The following is a 19,830-nucleotide window of genomic DNA, read 5'->3' as shown; positions in this document are numbered from 1 at the left end:
ATAGTAGACATCAGGTCATCAAGTAATCAAGAGCAGATTTTTAACAACAACAATAATAATAATCATTACCTCATATACCACTTTAAGGTTTAAAAACATTTTCCCATATATTATTTTACTTGATCCTCACAACAATGCTCTGAGGTAGATGCTATTATAATCTCCATCTGTCTGTCTGATTCTCTCATTTTTAAAAAAAATATTCCATCTCCTAATTTCACCCAGATTTGAAAATTCAGGGGCTAGTCATAGGTCCAATCCTACTACTGGTTGGCACAGGACCTTTGACCATTTTTAACCTAGGTCATTTTGCCCTTCCTTAGGCAATCTAATATCCCCCTCTCATCTCACCATTTTAATGCTAAAGTTAGTGTAGACACTTGATCAACATGGCCCACTGCAACTCAGAATTAAAGAATTTAGGAGTTCTCTTGAGATCCAACTGCCCCAGTTTTTCAGGTAGTTGGGATTATAGGTATGTCCCACTCTTCCCAGCTTCTTCATTTTACAGATGAAAAAAACTGAGGCAGAGCTTAAGTGACCTACTAAAGGTTACAGCTGTATTCAATCTCCTTGACTGAATCTAATTATCTAGCTAACTAATGTATACAGTATTTTTTCTTAAAGTAAAATTATTTATTAGTTCTTTTAGTTCCTGGAAAAGGAAGGGACTACTAAAGTAAATGAGGGCATTATCTATACAAGAGGGAGCCATATAGGCTTAGCTGCTGTAGTGAGTGAGTCTGCTACTCTAATTTCTTCTCTGGAACGCCTCACCTATTCTGCTGCTAGGCTTCTCCAAGGCAGACCTAAGTAATTTTGTACCAAAGTATATCATAGTTTTGTGATGCAGCCTGGATAATATGGATGAAGAGCACGCTTTTGTTATTCTTGTCACAAAGTATGTTTCAGTTCTAGTCTGGAAGGACAAACTGCTGGGAATCATTTAGCTTTCACCATCAGCAGAAGCCTTGCAAGCAAAGACTGCCTATTATGTCCAACTGTGACCAGGGTTTGACAAGATAAACTTTGCTTCATTAGGAGAGAAGTTGGAACTGAAAATCTTTAGGGAGCTGACTTCAGTCCTTTCATTGAATTCTCATCAAAGGTCCCTTTCAATCCCTCTGATTATTACCTTTTTGAACTCAGTCTGTGAGCCTGGCTATTTTCATACTGATGTTTCTGGTGTGCTGGGTATTCATTTTCTAACTCATTCTGCTAATGTTAGAGCCACAAAACAAACAGATTCAGCAGGAGGACTGCCCTGGAGAACTGGTTTGGTTTGTTAAGGAGTGAGGTGCTCCAGGTCTGGAATCCATGCCAAGGAGTCACACAAATTCCCTCTCAAGACAGATTGAAAAGAAACTGGAGAAGGATTTTCATGACTTTGACAATATGAAGAAAAAGAAAAGAGAGGAGGTTGTTTTGTTTTGTTGGTTTAGGAGAGTTTCAAGTGGTTTTCACTTTTTTGAAAATGAGTTAGAGGAAAAAAGTGTGTGTGTGTGTGTGTGTGTGTGTGTGTGTGTGTGTGTTTAAGAAGAAAGAAAGGGGGAGAGGAGACAACAGCCTTGATGGATGACACAGTAATAATAAATGTGCTTAGCCATGGGATTCTATGATTAATTTAATTCACTGACTGGCAACTGAACAAAGGTATAAAACAATAAATGGCTGGTGCAGAAAACTACTTAAACCCTCACTCTTACAATGATAAGCATTACAAGGATATGTGAGTTGGGCTTTCCTTCCTAATGGAAAAAAAAGTAAATATATAATTAAAGTACTGAAAGCACAGCATTTGAATCATTTCTAAATCTAGATGAGAGTAAACTTAAGAAGACAATTTTGTACAGCTGAAAGAGTATTTGGAGTCAAAGGCCTGAGGTTTAATTCCTGGTTTTGCTACTTTCTATGTATTTACCTTTGGGTAAGCCACTTCTGTGCCTCAGTTTTCTCATCTGCACAAGGAAAGGTTTGAACAAGATGATCTCTAAGGCTCCTTCCAGATCTAAATCCTATGGTTTTATGAAATGTTAATCTCCACTGGAATTACCTCCAAAGGAATTGTTGTAATCTGGTAGGGAGTTGGTCTGATTTCAGATTTGATAGTGACTTTGAACCTTGCCATGGATCAGCAAGTTCTTTAGGAACCCAAGGGAAACTTGGATTCAACCCAAAGCCTCAACATTTGGCTAAGTTGCATTTATTTGGAACATGCTATATAAAGGGAGGATTCTTCCTTCATCACTAATCTTCTAAGTTTAAGACTTGACCCTCTTATGTCAAGTTATCTTTTGGTAAGTTTAAATGCCTCAGTATCCCCACCTGTAAAAATAGGGATAACTGCACTTGCAGTTCCTATCAGCTTTGTGCCATATGTAAATGAAATTTATTACTATTATTATTATCTTCAAGGGAAGGCATTAAAATGTGTTATAAATTTGAAAAGTAAAATATCATTTCCCCAAGGGTAATGTTTCATATCATGACATCTGAGGTCACAGATAGTACAGTTTATTAACACAGTTGATTCTTATTTTAAGAGGAGTAATAAGAATACTGGATTTGGAGCCTGAAGACTGGACTTTGAATCCTGGCTATGCTATTTCAGTTGAATTTTATTTAATTCAATTCAATAAGAGTTTCTTAAGTGTAGTATATGCCAGGCATTGTGCTAAGTGCAATAAGGTGAGTAAGACAAAAAAGAAACACTCTTTTCTCTCAAGGGGCTTACAATCAATGGGATGTAAACAGGGGTCAAATATGAAATGTAGATGTTATGATAGACTTCTGGGGCAGAGCCAAGATGGTGGAGGAAAGGCAGTGAGCTCCTGAACTCATGACATGATCACGCCAAAATATATTGAAATAATGCCATAGGACAATGCCTGGAGAAGCAAAACCCGCAGAAGAATGTGCTGAAATCATCTTCTAACCAAGGACAGCTTGGAAGGTCAAAAGGAGGGAACTGCTGTGCTGAGACAGGAGTGGAGCCCAACCCCACAGTCACCCTGAGACAGATCCAGTCCTAGGAAGGCCTCACCAGAGAAGGAGACCCCCAGAGCCTCTGAATCAACTGAAGCGCCAGTGTCATCTGGAACTAAGCTCACAGTCTGGTGAGAGGGCTGAGACCTGGGCAGGGGGGAGACTATGGTGTCTGTGCTAATGCTGAGGCAGAACTTGGATTTTTCACCCCTGCTGGGAACCAGGAGGGAGAATTGAGTAGCAGTGGCCCAGGTGGGGGAGGGGCACAGGCTCATCAGAGTTGACAACCACAACACACAAAGCTGGTTGATTAGCAAGTTGGTTTGGGGTCATCTATGGACCAGGGGACAGACCAGGTGAGTGAAGAACCTGATCCTCCTTAAATCATACCCCCTGGGACTTCTGAAACTTGGGATACTACAGTCTGGAAACCATGCCCCACTTTAAGGAGCTAAAAGTCAAGTAAAAGAAAGGCAAAATGAGTAGACAGAGAAAGGTGAGGACCATAGAAACTTTCTTCAGTAACAAGGAAGACCGAGGTGCACCCTCAGAGGAAGATGTCAACATCAGGGCCCCTGTATCTAAAGTTCCCAAGAAAAATATGAATTGGTCTCAGGCCATAGAGGTTCTCAAAAAGGACTTTGAAGATAAAGTTAAAGAGGTAGAGGAAAAAATGGAAAGAGAAATGAAGGTGATGCAGGAAAGTCATGAGAAAAAAGTCAACAGCTTGAAAAGTCAAATTGGCCAAATGGAAAGGGAAGTACAAAATCTCTCTGATGAAAATAATTGCCTATGAATTAGGATTGAATAAATTGAAGCTAGTGACTTTATGAGAAACCAAGACAAAATAAAGCAAATCCAAATGAATAAAAAAATAGAGGGCAATGTGAAATATCTCCTGGGAAAAACTGCTGACCTGGAAAATAGGACCAGGAGAGATAATTTGAAAATTATTGGTCTACCTGAAAAGCATGATCAGGGAAAGAACTTAGACATCATCTTTGAAGATATTCTCAGGGAAAATTGTCCTGATATTCTAGAAGCAGAAGGTAAAATAGAAATTGAAAGAATCTACCAATCACCTCCAAAAAGAGATCTCAAAAGGAAAACTCCTTGGAATATAATAGCCAAACTCCAGAGCTCTAAGGTCAAGGAGGAAATATTGCAAGGTGCCAAAAAGAAAGAATTCAAGTACTGTGGAGCCCCAGTCAGGATAGCACAAGATCTAGCAGCTTCTACATTAAAGGAATGAAGGGCATGGAATATGATATTCCAGAGGGCAAAGGAATTGGGATTACAACCAAGAATTATGTGTCCTGCAAAACTCAGCATAACCTTTCAGAGGAAAAAAATGGGACATTAGTAAAAAAGAGGACTTTTAGGTATTCATGAGGAAAAGACCTGAACTGAATGTCAAATTTCACTTTGAAATACAAGACCCTAGAGAACCATATAAAAATGGACTCGGGGGACATACCTGGGGTTGTGCAGTGGGTGACTGTCTTGTGTTTGAGGCTGGGTTTTGGCTGGGATCCCCCTGGGTCCAGGGTGGTTGTTTTTTCCACCTAGCTGCCCCATGATAACATCTTTAGGTTTAAATTGAGGGGTGAAGGGAATGCCCTGGGGGAGGGGGAAGGGCAGAGGTGAAATCCTACATGAAAGAAACAGAAAAGGGCTTATGGAGTGGGGGAAGATATGGAAAAGGAGCAGGGTAGTAAATGAATTTTACACTCATCAAAAAAGGCTCAAAGACCTTAAACCCATCAGAGTTGCCTCAAGGAGGGATTAACAAACACACACAAACACACACACACACACAATAGGGTGGAGTAATCTATTTAATCTGGGCAGTAAATGAGCCTAACACTCATCAGAATTGGCTTAAGGAGGGAATAACATATACACTCAATTGGTTGGAGTAATCTCTCTAACCCTGCGGGAAAATAGGAGGGGAAGGGGATAAAGAGAGAGGGGCAAAAAAGGAAGGGCAGACTGGGGGAGGGGACAGACAGAAGCAAATCCCTTTTGAAGAGGGATAGGATCAAAGAAGATGGATAATAGAATAAATATCATGTGGGAGGGAATAGGATGGAAAGGAAACAGTTAACAATAGTAATCATGAAAAAGAGAAAAGGGGGAAAATTGTACAAAAAATATTTATAGCAATTCTTTGTGGTGGCTAAGAATTAAGAATCAAGGGAATGTCCATCAATTGAGGAATGACAGAAGAAGCTGTGGTATATGATTGTAGTGGAATGGTATTGTGCTATAGAAAATGACAAACAGGATGATGCCAGAAAAACCTGGAAAGACTCATGAACTGATGTATAGTGAATTCAGCAGAACTGGGAGTACATTGTGCATAGTGACAGCAGTATTGTTGTTCAATGAGCACCTGGGAATGACAGCTACTCTCAGAAATACAATGATCCAAGACGGTCCCAAGGGACTAATGATGAAACTTACTATCCACCCCATAGAAAGAACTGATAAAAAGAACACTTGTGGATTGTACATATATAACCTGGTTGCTGTCTTATGGAGGGAGGAGGAAAGGGAGGGAGGGAGAAAATTTTGGAATTCTAAATCTTATGAAAATTAATATTGAAAACTACACTTACATACACACACACACATTCACACACACACACACAATGTAGAAAGAAATAAAGAAAAAGTAATTTTGGGATGGTATGGGCAGAGAGAGAGAAGGGCACTTCAGGAAAGAGCTCTTAAAGGATGTGACAATTAAAGTCAGCCTTAAGAATAGGGATTTCAAGAGGTGAAGGAGAAGTGGTGAGTAACTTTGGGCAAGTCACTCTACCTTTTTTAGATTTTATCCACCTATAAGAGAGGTTCTTATTCCACCCTACCCCCCCTCTTTTGTTTTGGTCAACAATCCCTTTGGCAGTCTTTGAGGCTGGATTTGAATTCAGGTCTTCCTGAGTCCAGGCCCAATGCCCTATCCACAGTGCTACCTATATATGATACATATATATATATATATATATATATATATATATACATATAGATGTAGTTATATGTAAACATGTGATGGTAATTATATTTTAAGTTAAGATTAACGGATACATGTATTTCTTGCTTAGATCAACTGAAGCAGTCTGGGATAAATATTTTGCTGCAGGCAATCCACATATTCATGTATATAGTCAACCGGGTAAGTATCATAGATCATTTATCATAAATCATATGAGTTAGAGCTTGCAGGATATTTAGAAATAATTTAGTTCAATTTCCTTATTTTAAATATATCACATAGATGTGTTCATTTTATCTACACTGCTATATAGCTATGTATCCATATTGCCTGGCACAAAGTATTTGTGCAAATTCACTGTTTTAGATTTTCCACATAACTGCTTTTCCCTATTTGTACCAATAAGTGCCTTCATTTAATTCATCTCTGAATCTTGAAATACCAGTTTAGATACTTCATTTATAGGTAATAGCTATAATTGTCTACCTGTGATTATATGTATCTCTAAAGGCTATCATAAAAAATCAATGCTTAGATATTTTTACAGCAAAATTTCCTTTTTAAAATAAGAAAATAACTCAATTGTCAGGATTTTCTTGCTATGTTATACTCTGAAATCTCTTCCCAGGGTTCTGGGTCAGATAGATTACTACTTGTCCAACCAACTGATGGACAATTAGCAAAGCTTGTCCTAAGTCATTAATTAATAGTTCTGTTTAATCTTTGCTGATACACTGGAGAGATCTCTGTTCTTTTGTTTATTTTGATCTCTTTGAAATACAAATGACTAGTTCAGTTCCAACTGCTCTGGAAACTTTTTGGCTAGGTGGAAATGCTTGGACCTTAGAAAATAATGGGTTTTGGGGAAGGCCACAGGGCACCCCACTGAAGGACCTAACTGACTGACATTTTTAAGGCCAGCCCAGAGTCAGTCAAGTTGGACCTTGGACTGTGAATAGAGACAATAGAGATTAAAACCACACCTACCCGGGGCAGCTAGATAGCGCAGTGGTAAAGCACCGGCCCTGGATTCAGGAGTACCTGAGTTCAAATCCGGCCTCAGACACTTGACACTTACTAGCTGTGTGACCCTGGGCAAGTCACTTAACCCTCATTGCCCTGCAAAAAACAAAAAACAAAAAAAAAACACCAAAAAACAAACAAACAAAAAAACCACACCTACCTGAAAGCCTTTTCTCCCAGCAGGTCTGTCCTCTGGACCTTAGCACATACTGCTCATGGACCAAGCTCAAGTCCAGTAAACCAATAGATTTGAATGATACTAGCCAATTACCTTGGACCAGCGTGTAAGGGCCACCTCTCCTCTGGACCACAGGGAGCTTATAATCTCTCACTCTCTCTTGGCCTGGGACACAGAAGGAGGCAGCCACTCTATTGACTCTCCCCTCCATCCTAGGAATGTAGAGCTTCTGAACTTTCAGAGCTATGTGCTCTCTTTTTAATAATATTTAATATGCTTTAATAAATACTTAATGCCCCAAACTGGTGCTATAGCCTCTAATTTCTAAGTAGCAATATATTAGAAACCCCAGCTAAATTCCCTAAAACTTGGGACAGAGATAGGTACCCCCATAAAATTTCATAAAATTTCAAACGACACAGAACCTAACCTATTTAGCCTTCTAAAGATGTGGGGTTTTTTTTGGTCCAGTATTGAAACATGTTTCTTTAAATTTGGCATTATTAATTAAAGGGTAGTATACCCCAGATGTCTGATGGGTTTTCAGATCTGTAAAACACTTTACAAAAGATGCATTTTCAGTTTCTTGGAGGGTACAAGATGAAGAATGCTACTAATGGATATTATATGTAAAAGATCAGTTAGCCCTGTAAGGCTAAGGCTCTTTGAGGGGGAAATGGGTGCAGAGAGAGAAGGAATAATTTTGGATTTGTTTGGTTATGAGACATTATGGGACAGAAATCCATATCAAAATTATATTGGACAAAATACTGGATCTGGAGTCAGAAGACCTGAGTTTGAGTTTGTAGCTCTGTTAGTAAGTGATTTGCTTTAATTAATTTGAGTCTCCAAGACTCACTTTCTTCATCATCAGCCCTTCTAGTCCTCCTCCATATACTTTACTATTTAGTCATAATAGACTTTTTGCTGTTCCTCACTCACCCAAAACTCTGTGCATTTTTACTGACAATTCCCCCGCCCAACCTGAAATTTTCTTCATTTCCATCTCCTGGCTTCCTTCATATCTCAACTCAGATTCCACTTTCTGCAAGAAGCCTTTCCTGATTTCCTTTAATGCTATTGTCTTCCTCCTGAATTTATCTCTAGTTTATCCTCTCTGTGTGTATACATGTATGCATATGTTGTCTCTGTGTATGAATACACACACATATATGTATAATTTGCATAGGTGTTTATATTTTATCTCCCCCATCAGACTGTGAACTCCTTGAGAGCAGGGAGAGTTTTGGCCTCTCTTTGTATCCCAACTCTTAGCAGGGTATCTGCTAAGATGGGAATAAGAATACCCATTTTAGTTACTTCACTGGGATGAGATAGAAAAATGGATAAAACAATAGATTAGTAGGTAGGTACTATCACTAGGGACACAAATAGAAGCAATCCCTGACCTCAGGGAGCTTATATACTAATGGGGAAAACAACACAAAAAGAGAATATGGAAAGTTGGTGGGGGTGGAAGGAGATGTATGTGTCCATTGGCATGACTGGAGATATCCAAGAAGTTGGGGTGGAAGCCTAGAACTGAGCAAAGATAAGTTCAAAGCTGATCTATCAAAACATAGGGTGGCTCTAGGGTCACAAAACTATGCTTAGGTAGTAGGTACCTTGGCAGACCTAGTTGGTACAGTGGATAGAGCCCTGGGCATGGAGTCAGGAAGATCCGAGTTTAAATCCAGCCTCAGACATTTATTAACTATGTGACCCTGGGCAAGTCACTTAACCTCTATTTGTATCGATTTCTTCAACTGTAAAATGGGGATAAAAATAGCGCCTCCCTTGAAGGGTTGTTGTGAGGATCAAATGAGATATTGATAAAGTACTTAACACAGTGCTGGGCACATAGGAGGTGCTATATGAATACCTGAGGCTGTTACAATGAGGCTGGTATGGGGAGGGAGTAGAAATGATTGCCTGAGTGGAATGTAGAACACACGACTGCACTTACCTAGGAACTGAGAATTCAATTCCATTAAGCATTTAGAGGGCACCTACTCAGTGCTAGGCACTATGTGAAATCCTGGAAATACAAAAACAAAAGCATAGCATCCCATGGCCTCTAGGGAGTTAACATTGTAATGGGGACTGACAAAGATATGTAATCTGCGGAGAGTGAGAGCACAGAAGATGGGAGGAATCAAGAAAATATTTAGTGAAAGTGATAGTACCTGAATTGAACCTTGCAGGAAGCTAAGAGTAAGCTCAGGAGGGCATTTCCAGGATGGGGGCAGCCTGTGCAGAGACTTGGAAAGGAGAGAAGGAAGTATAAGTTTGGGGAACTGCTAGTAGGCTTGTTTACCCGGAACTTTGAGTGTGTGAAGGGAAGAAATATGAAACAAATCTGAAAGGACAGGTGGAAGCCAGATTATAGAAGCCTTTAAATTGCAGTCTGAAGACTTTATGTTTTATCCTAGAGGAAAAAAAAAAATGGAAATTTTTGGCGCTTGTGAGTTACGTGGTTAGACTTAATGTTACAAATATTAATTTGGCAATTTAGTGGAGAATAGATTGGAAAGTAGATAGATTAGAAAGCCTGGACATAAGGATACCAAATTAGAGTGAACTGCAATAGTTAAAGAGAAAAATGATTGTGTGAGTGGAGAGAGAGAGAGGCCTATATGAGTGCTGTTATGGATAGATATGGGTAGTGAGGGAAAGGGAGTCAAGGATGTCTCTGAAGTTGTAAACCTGCATGCCTGGAAGGATTGTTCCCTTGACAGAAAGAAGAAATTAGGAGAAAGGATGGTTTTAGTGGGAAAAATAAATTCAACATTTCTAAAAGAAAATTCATTGAGATTTTAGTGGGATATCTGAGTGATATAACACAGTTCAAAAAGATAGAAAGCCCAAGTGTTGCTCTGGTATACATGGAAAGTTCAGAAATGAAGAGGAAGGCTTTCAACAGTGTGTGGTACAAATCCTCTATGGAAGTTTTGTGGGAGGATATGGATAAGAACTCCACAATGAATGAGTTCACTAATGGAAGGAGAACTCACATTAAGGTCATGGATCCAATGAAATAATTTAGTAATTTAAGTAATTTTTCCCTACAAGTTTATATGATGGTGTTTGATTTGCTCCCCTATTAGAAGGAGTTAGCTGATGGTTTCAAATGTCTTATTCGAAGCTGTGCAGATAGAGGCAGTTTTCTTTTTTAGGTAACACCAGATTCAATGATATTTTTCTACAGAGATTTTTTTTTAAGTGAGGCAATTGGGGTTAAGTGACTTGCCCAGGGTCACACAGCTAGTAAGTGTTAAGTGTCTGAGGCCGGATTTGAACTCAAGTCCTCCTGACTCCAGGGCCGGTGTTCTATCCACTGCACCACCTAGCTGCCCCTTCCTACAGAGATTTTAGGTGCTATTATTGTATTTTTTTGCATGTGTTCTTTTTTCCCCAGGGGCAATGGGATTTAAGTGACTTGCCCAGGGTCACAGAGATAGTAAGTGTCAAGTGTCTAAGGCTGGATTTGAACTCAGGTCCTCCTGAATCCAGGGCCAGTGCCCTATCCACTGTACTACCTAGCTGCCCCACTATTATTTTATTTTTAAGAGGCTGTGGAATCCTAAACACTGACATTTTAATGAACATTCCTGGAGGAATCTGTGAAGAGATACAAGGTTTTGAGTATTATTTTAGTTTTAATTTGTGAAGATTCTAAAGATTTAGTTGTTATTATGAAGAGTTACATGTCAAGACTGGGGAGGGATTAAAAGGACTGAGTTTAACCTTTATATTTCAAATATATAAGAAAATTCTTTTATGTTATGTATAATCCTTATGAGAGGATCTAGAGGTATTCTGTTTGCTACCCTGAGAGCTGAATGGTGGGGCCATGTTCCTAAAACTGAGAGAGGTCAGCAGTTACATTGTTCAGTCATATCTGGCTCTTCGTGAACCCTTGTATCAATCATAGCTGTCAATGGGATTTTCTTGGCAAAGATACTGGAATGCCTTGCCATTTCCTTCTCCAAAGAGTCCTTTTGTCAGGCAATCAGAGGTTAAGTGAGGTGCCTGGGGCCACATAGTTAGGAAGTGCCTGAGGCTTGATTTGAACTCAGGTCTTCCTGACTTCAGGACATTTACAGGTAATAACTATATAATAGAACTAATAACTCTATCCATTGAGCAAACAGCTGCCTCATCAGCAGTTATAGTCATGGATAAAGGTGATATTTGTATATTATGAATCATTAATTATGTTTTTGTTTTATTGTTGATTGATTACACTGCTAATTAATAGCATAGACAGTAGCTTAAATGTTTATTTAAGCCTAAGAGAATGGGGGTGTATGTGTATATATGTACACACATATAAAGAGAGGAAATATGGAAAATGAAGTTTCTTCAGTTTATTAAACAAATAATGTTTATTTAACATTATTTAACTAGCGTGGAAGCTCCAAGCTAATTGTTTAATGAATGAGAACGATGTTGAAATCTTTTGCAATTAATACAGGAATGTCCAAACATACCCCTGGATTATTTTAGAATATGGGATGATGAGAATGAATATATTGATGAGTCAAGTAGCAGGATTAGAGGTAAACATCTCATGTTTGCTATAAAAGCTTAATACTTCTCTCTCATAGTGAGAGCATCAAAAACTGCCACACCTGTATAAATTAGAACAATAGTTAATTATCATAGTATTGTAGATTAGAGTTTAAAGAAACCTCCAAATTTATGTGACATCTGGTCTAATACCCTTATTTTACAGATGAGGAAATTGCTTGCTCCCAAAAGTGGTAGTAGTACATATCAAAACTGGGTTTTGAATCCAGATTCCCCAACTTTAAATCTATTTTCTTTCCACTACTTCAGTAGTGTCAAGCAGAAATCTAAACAGGGGCCACTAAATCATACATAAGGATCCCTGTGGAATGCATTATGACTTAGCAAATCACACCTTAAAACTATCTGTTTTATTGTATTAAAAAACACACACACAAAGAAAAAACAAACAAAAACCATATTTCTCTGGTTCTGCTGCATGTATCCTATGTGTTTGAAACCTCCAAACTATACCACAATATCATGATTTCCATTTTATAAATGAGGATATTTTGATAATTTTAACCCCAAAAAGTTATGAGACCTATTAACATTTTTCCCTTAAAATGATTTGGGCATCTCTGTTTCAGTCTGTAACTTGACATATCATATTAACTAATTTTATTTTCTTCCTCTATAAGATTATTATTTTGTTAGAGAATAAAGACATTATCTAAAAAGATCATATCTTAATCCACTTTGTGGGGTTGATATTTATTTCTTTTAATAATCTGTACCATGTTTAAGAGCTTACTTTTTTCTTTTTATATACATTTTAATATATTTTTATTTTGATAAACATTGTTGAAATCATAGGGAAACTGCATTATGTTAAATATTATGTTTGCCTTTTACATATTAATATGTGCTAATTATCTTCATCTAGGTAAATTATCTTTAAATAAAAGTGATGGTTTAGCAAACTCAGATGTTAGCAAGAGAGAGAGAAAGAAAAAAAAAAAGATCAAACAAATGACCTCTGAGCAATATCAGCTTAATTGAGGGAAACTATTATCTTTTAGGGTGAAACCTTAGCCTTTTCATGAGTCGAACACAGGTTGTGTTCATTAAGAGACCATCTGCTCAAGAATTTTAAAAGCTAGCTGATCCCTGAGCTTAAACTGCTAAGTAATGAAATTAGGCACCTTAAGGAATGAATTTCTCTAACAATCCATGTCTGAATGTACCTGTCGGCCCTTGTGGTTATGTCCCAGTCTCTGGCTATCTTCCATGGCTCTATATTAGCTAATATTGTCTTATATATTTGGTAATTTCTATCACAGTATTAACTGAATTATTATTTGAGCCTGGGAAATTCACTTGGGTCTGGCTGTTCTACGTTAGTCACCGTGGCAGAGGTAGCTCCTCCCTCAGACAGTCTGACACTAGCCCCCATGAATGTTCATGATATATAGATCCCATGTGAGGGGCAACATTGTGACAGAATCCAGATATGGTGATTGCACCATAGGATAGTACAGGCCAGTGAAGATCAATTAATTGTTAAGTATTTATTAAGCACCTATTATATGCCAAACATTGTGGAGAATTCTGGGAAAAATGAAAAATAAAATTGTCTCTACACACAATCAACTTACATTCCATGGGGAAGACACCATGTGAATATATAAATGTAACTCCAAATGCTACTCTCATAGAGATTATAGGTACTGGAATGTTGGGGAAAATGCAGTTAATTTGAAAGATATCTTATTACGAGATGCTTCTCCCTAGCAATGATGTGAACTGTGTGTGTGTCTGTGTGTGTGTGTGTGTGTGTGTGTGTGTGTGTGAGAGAGAGAGAGAGAGAGAGAGAAACACTATTAAGAATTATAGCTTAAGGGGCAGCTAGGTGGAGCAGTGGTTAATACACTGGCCTTGGATTCAAGAGGACCTGAGTTCAAATCCAGCCTCAGATACTTGACACTTATTAGCTTTGTGACCCTGGGTAAATCACTTAACCCTCACTGTCCTGCAAAAAACAAAACAAAACAAAAAACCAAAAAACCCAAAACAAACAAACAAACAAACAAAAAGAATTATAGCTTAAATAATTGGGAGGAGTAATCTATCTAACCCTACAGGAAAGTAGGAGGGGAAGTGAATAAGGAGGAAAGGGTGAAAGAAGGGAGGGCAGAGTGGGGGAGGGGACAATCAGAAGCAAAACACTTTTGAGGAGGAACAGGGTAAAAGAAGATTAAAAAATAGAGTAAATATCATGGGAATGGAATAGGATGGAGGGAAACAGTTATGATGATTGATTATAAAGGCAAAACATATGGTACCTACTTTGCTGGGATATTGTGAAGAAAATTCTTTGTCAAGTTTAAGGTACTATATAAAAGTTATGTTGAACAGGATGCTATCAGAAAAACCTGGAAAGACCTACATGAACTGAAGCAGAGTGAAATGTACTGTATATAAAATAACAGCAATAGTGTAAGATGTTCTGCTGGGAAGGATGTGGTTATTTTTGGCAATGCAACGATCCAATATAACTCTGAAGGACTTAAGAAAATTGCAATCAATCTAAAGAGAAAGAACCCATGGTATCTGAAAACAGATTGAAGCATAATTTTCTTTTGGCCAGTTTCTTAATCTGAAGTTTTGTTTTTATCTGTTTTCTCTCACAGCCTAGCTAATGTGGAGATGTTTTCCATGACTACTCATGTATAACTTATATTGAATTGCTTGAGTTCTTGGGGGTGGGGAGTGGGAAGGGAGGGAGGAAGGGAAGTTGGAGCACAAAGTTTTAAAAAAAATGTCAAAATTTGTTTTTACATGTGATTTGGAAAATAAAATTCTAAACACAGAGATTAAAAAAGAATTATAGCTTAAGAGATACATAAGAGATTGATTTCCTATTATGTCTTGAGAAAAACTGTAGAATACAGGGAGATAGAGTAATCTTTTATGAACAAACCATTTTACTTTGATCTTGCAAAGAGGAATTTTGAGAAGAGAGTTAGAATTTTGGATTGTGTGAGAAGTGAAGAAAGTCATCTACCATTATACTGAGGGTTTGAAGTAATATTGGATTTGATCTTTCTTATGTGGTAAATAATTTCCTATTTTTTTTGCTTTTTATTGCTTTTATTTATTAAAAATCATATTATTAACAAAAGGATTTTAAAGGAAGTTTCTCCAGTTTACTAAATGGTATTTAATGAATTGGGTAAGGATTAAGCAAATTAACTAATTAGAAAGATGTTTCTGATCTTATTAATCAGCTAGAAAATTTGCAAACATGTCCCTAGATGATTCTGGAGTTGTGATAAAATTAAATAGGAGAATGAGTTGAGGAAGGCTGAGGAGTAACATCAAAGTGAATGTAGTTTACTACATCTATTTTGTTATAAAAATGTGATAGGGGCAGCTAGATGGCACAGTGGTTAAAGCACTGGCCCTGGATTCAGGAGTACCTCAGTTCGGATCCAGCCTCAGACACCTAACACTTACTGGCTGTGTGACCCTGGGCAAGTCACTTAACCCCCATTGCCCCGCCAAAAAAAAAAAATGTGATAGATATAGGAAAAAAAAGATAGTTGTTGGAGGACATTGTAGTTGTGTCTGTTGGCAGACATAAAGTCCCTAATACTTGTCTATACAAACCCTTGGGAATTCTAGGGCTGTGACTTCATCTTCAAAGATAATTTCTTTTTCCCTCCATCCTAGAGAAAGTTGGGGAAACTCAAATCTGGTGAGGGATGAGAATCAGGCAAATATGCCAAAGGTGGTCAGGAGTCAAAGAGTGAGCTGCCACTGCAATGAGAGAATGTAGTAATAATAGTGTATGAAGCTAAGGATGCTCTCTTCATTCTCCCCTGCTTCATACTCAAGTCATTCCAACAATGGGGAACAGCCAAAGATTGAAGGGTCTTTAGTTTCTCTTTATCATGACAGATGGGAGGAGCTCCTAGGAATGAATGCTACAGTGGCTGCTGCTGTTGCTCATGCCACTGCCATGACTGGGGGTGAATTGTGAGGCCATTCAGAGCCACTGGTTGAAACAGACTGTCTTAGTTTGCTGAGGAATACCAATGATGAAACTCCCCTTTCCCCACTTCCTATTGGGTAAAGTGTATGCCTTCTCAAGTTTATTTCCTCTTCTGTAAAGTTTATATTTTACATTGCTGGTCACCTAATCTTTAAAAGGTGGTATTAAAATAAAATGGCATTTACCCGAATGCATTATTTATTGATTTGTATGCATTTCCTCTGCTCAAGGGCAGTTGAAAGGAGATTATGGTTGGCTACAAAGAGAGCTAGAAGGAAACTCTAAATTGCCAAGATTTCCCCAGGTGGGGGCTCAAAAAGAACCAAAGAGACTTTATTAATATATACTATCATAACTGTCTCAGAATTCTCATTTCCTTCAATTCTGAGGTCAAATGCTCTCTCATATGAAGTATTTCCCAATCTGCCCTCCCAGAAATGATCTTGAATTGGTTTTTCACATATTTATATATTAATATATAATTATTATAAATAATTATATTTATTTATCTATTTATTTGTTTATTTATAGGGATACATACTTCTATAGAATATAAGTTCCTTAAGGGTGGGGACTCTTTCATTTTTGTCTTTGTATGACCAAAACCTGGTACCCAGAAAATGCTTAACAAATATTTGTTCAGTGACAACACAAATGAACATACTATCCTATAGGAATAATATTATAATTGAGGTCACATTCCTTTTCATTGGTTATATACCCAAGTACTTAAAGCTTTGATCAACAACATCATGAAAACAAAGATATAAGAGATAAAAACCTTCACAGTAATTTAAAATAAGAAAATTAAGTTCTAGTCCTTCACTCTTTTTTTTTTGGTTTGTTTTCATTTTTTGGTAGGGCAATAAGGGTTAAGTGACTTGCCCAGGGTCACACAGCTGGTAAATGTCAAGTGTCTCAGGCCGGATTTGAACTCAGGTCCTTCTGAATCCTGGCCCGGTGCTTTATCCACTGTGCCACCTAGCTGCCCCCAGTTCTAGTCCTTCAAATGGCATAAATTGGCTATACAAAACCCTCTTCCCCAAATCTCTATAAAAATGGCCCAATTAATCACAAAACCATACACATAGCATGTAAAAATATAGTTCTAATATACCATACTTTTGACAAAAAATAATAATTTATTTACCATATAAGTAGGTGTAAACAATTAAACATTTGTAGTGGCATTCAATTGGAGCTCACAGTCCAGGGAATGGGTCTATAGAGTAGGTCCTATAGAAACATGCACTAAAGCTTCCCTGGAACATCTTGAGTCTCCAGGGACATATACTTTGCCTCTTTCCCTAGAGAGTGATATAATCTCTGATCAAGAATACCACCTCTCCCCCCCCCCCCCAATCATTCAGCTGCAGTGAAAGAACTCAGACTCTCTGAACCTCTTGAACTCACCAAGCCTGCTTCTATCACTGGGCACATCCTTCTATCATTACCCTTAGCAGAAAAGACAACTATGGTACTCACATGATCTCAAGTAGAGAGAGCAGAGAGGGACATTGAGTCTTCTTTGCAGTGCTCAAGCAAGGATTTGCTCTGTCATCCCTTAAGCACTAAAGCCCATGAACATTGTCACAGATGTCCCTGACATCCCATGAAGCTTCCAGTCCATGCTCCCTAGAATGACCCCTATAAGGTTCATTTCTACTCATGCTCCCTGGGGTACAACCTTCAACTTCCATTTTATATTGAAATAAAAGTAATTAATATTATTAGAATTTAGGGGATTTGCATAAATGTTATGAGGGATGATATAAGTCACAATACAATCAAGAACTAAGTTGGTGGTTGGGAAAAGGCTTTTGAAGGAAGCAATTTTGGACTAAACCATGAAGGAAACCAAGGGATTGAATATGCAGAAATGAGAAGGGAAAACATTCCAGCTCTGAAGGACCTCCTGTCCAGAGCCATGGAGACAGGAGGAAAAAAGAGTGTATGGAAAACAGAAAGGAGGATAGTTCAGTAGGAAAATAGGATTTGTGAGAGACTAATTTATAATCCACCTAGATAGGTAGGCTAGAGTCAGAACAAGAAAGCCTTTGAATATCAAATAGTAGCTCCACTGAAGCTTTTGAGTAAAACTATGATGATCACTAAGGTGAGGGAAAAGGCTTCTTCTACTTTGTAAATTAATTTAAAAAAAAGATGCATAGGGATACATTTATATACAATCTTAATCTAATCACATGGGATGAATTTATGACATGTGGCCTTGAGGAGGGGGATCAAAAAGTTACATTCAGGTTTGTTTTTGTTTTTGTTTTTGTTTTTTTGGTGAGGCAATTGGGGTTAAGTGACTTGCCCAGGGTCAAACAGACAGTAAGTGTTAAGTGACTGAGGCCACATTTGAACTCAGGTCCTCCTGACTCCAGGGTCAGTGCTCTATCCACTGTGCAACCTAGCTGCCCTACATTCAGTTTTTTTTTTCTTTTTTGGTGAGGCAATTGGTGTTAAGTGACTTGCCCAGGGTAACACAGCTAGTAAGTGTTAAGTGTCTGAAGCCACATTTGAACTCAGGTCCTCCTGAATCCAGGGCCGGTGCTCTATCCACTGTGCCACCTACCTGCCCCTACATTCAGTTTTTTTTTTTAATTTTATTTATTTTTTTTTTGTGAGGCAATTGGGGTTAAGTGACTTGCCCAGGGTCACACATCTAGTAAGTGTCAAGTGTCTGAGGCCTGATTTGAACTCAGGTACTCCTGACTCCAGGGCGGGTGCTTTATCCACTGCGCCACCTAGCTGCCCTACATTCAGTTTTAAAAGAAGCTTTGTATTAGGTTGGAGAAGAGGTAACAATAATCACTACCATTCATATAGGGTTTACAAAACACTTTAGGGGGCAGCTAGGTGGCACAGTGGATAAAGCACCGGCCCTGGATTCAGGAGTACCTGAGTTCAAATCCGGCCTCAGACACTTGACACTTACTAGCTGTGTGACCCTGGGCAAGTCACTTAACCCCCATAGCCCTGTAAAAAAAAAAACCCCAAAACCCCCAAACACTTTAAATATGTTATCTTATTTGATCTTCCTAACAACCCTGCAAGGTAGGTACTTTTATTACCCCCATTCTACAGATGAAGAAGTGAAAAGCAGACAACGGTTAAGTAACTTGCCCAGGGGTCAGACAGCTAATAAATGTCTGAGGTAGGATTTGAATTCAGGTCTTCTTGTCCCTAAGTCTAGCACTATATTTACTATAACACCTATCTTTCCTGTTTATGTATGCATATACAAATGTGCATACATTATATATAAATATAATTATATATACATATTATAATTACATATGTTAATATTATGTATTCACATATATAACCAATATGACAGTTTCATAGCTGAGCCTGCCTCAAGATATACCTTGCTCATTTAATAACCAGAGAGTTATTAAAAAAAAACAATTTGAATTTACATTCCAGGATAGTCATTGTCTTGTTTTGTGCTTTTGTAAATTTAATTGTAGGAATAATTATTTAGGTACTTAATAACAATGGGAGGGAAGATAAATTCAGTGCATCTTATCTACATTTTTGGTTACTGACAAGAAATCAATGGTTAAAATTAAAAGATTAATAATATCATTAGCCATTTTGTTTAGTGTGCCAGGTTTAGTAATGTACTACTTGATTTGCTTTTTAAAGTATCCATTAAAGTGTATATGTATGCATCTGGCAACTGAGTCATTGTACTCCAGTATCTTTGATTAAACAGCATAGCATTGAGTTTTGTTTTTGTTTGTTTGTTGTTGTTTGTGGGGCAATGAGGGTTAAGTGACTAGCCCAGGGTCACACAGCTAGTAAGTGCCAAGTGTCTGAGGCCAGATTTGAACTCAGGTCCTTCTGAATCTAGGACCAGTGCTTTATCCCCTGCCCCCATAGCATTGTTTTAACAAAGGTTCTGCTTATACAAAATTTCTATGTACTCAAATTTGGTAGCAATTTATGGAGCTTTAAAAAATTTTATCCTGTTTCTGAATATAGATATGCTTCACTTTACCTGGGTTGTGCAAACTGAAACACAATTTAGATGTAGCAAAACTACTTTCCCAATTCTGTGCCTTT

The 19,830-nt window shown here is 37.9% G+C and overlaps 1 protein-coding gene across 7 annotated transcripts in view; it reads right to left on the bottom strand.

The window, feature by feature from the left end:
• LINGO2 (leucine rich repeat and Ig domain containing 2) overlaps nucleotides 1-19,830 on the bottom strand; it is a 1,558,843-nt gene that overhangs the window by 9,481 nt on the left and 1,529,532 nt on the right. The window lies entirely within an intron of this gene.

This window comes from Dromiciops gliroides, chromosome 1 (assembly GCF_019393635.1).
Source record: "Dromiciops gliroides isolate mDroGli1 chromosome 1, mDroGli1.pri, whole genome shotgun sequence".
In the NCBI taxonomy this organism is placed as follows: domain Eukaryota; kingdom Metazoa; phylum Chordata; class Mammalia; order Microbiotheria; family Microbiotheriidae; genus Dromiciops; species Dromiciops gliroides.
This window is presented reverse-complemented; position numbering and strand designations above follow the sequence as displayed.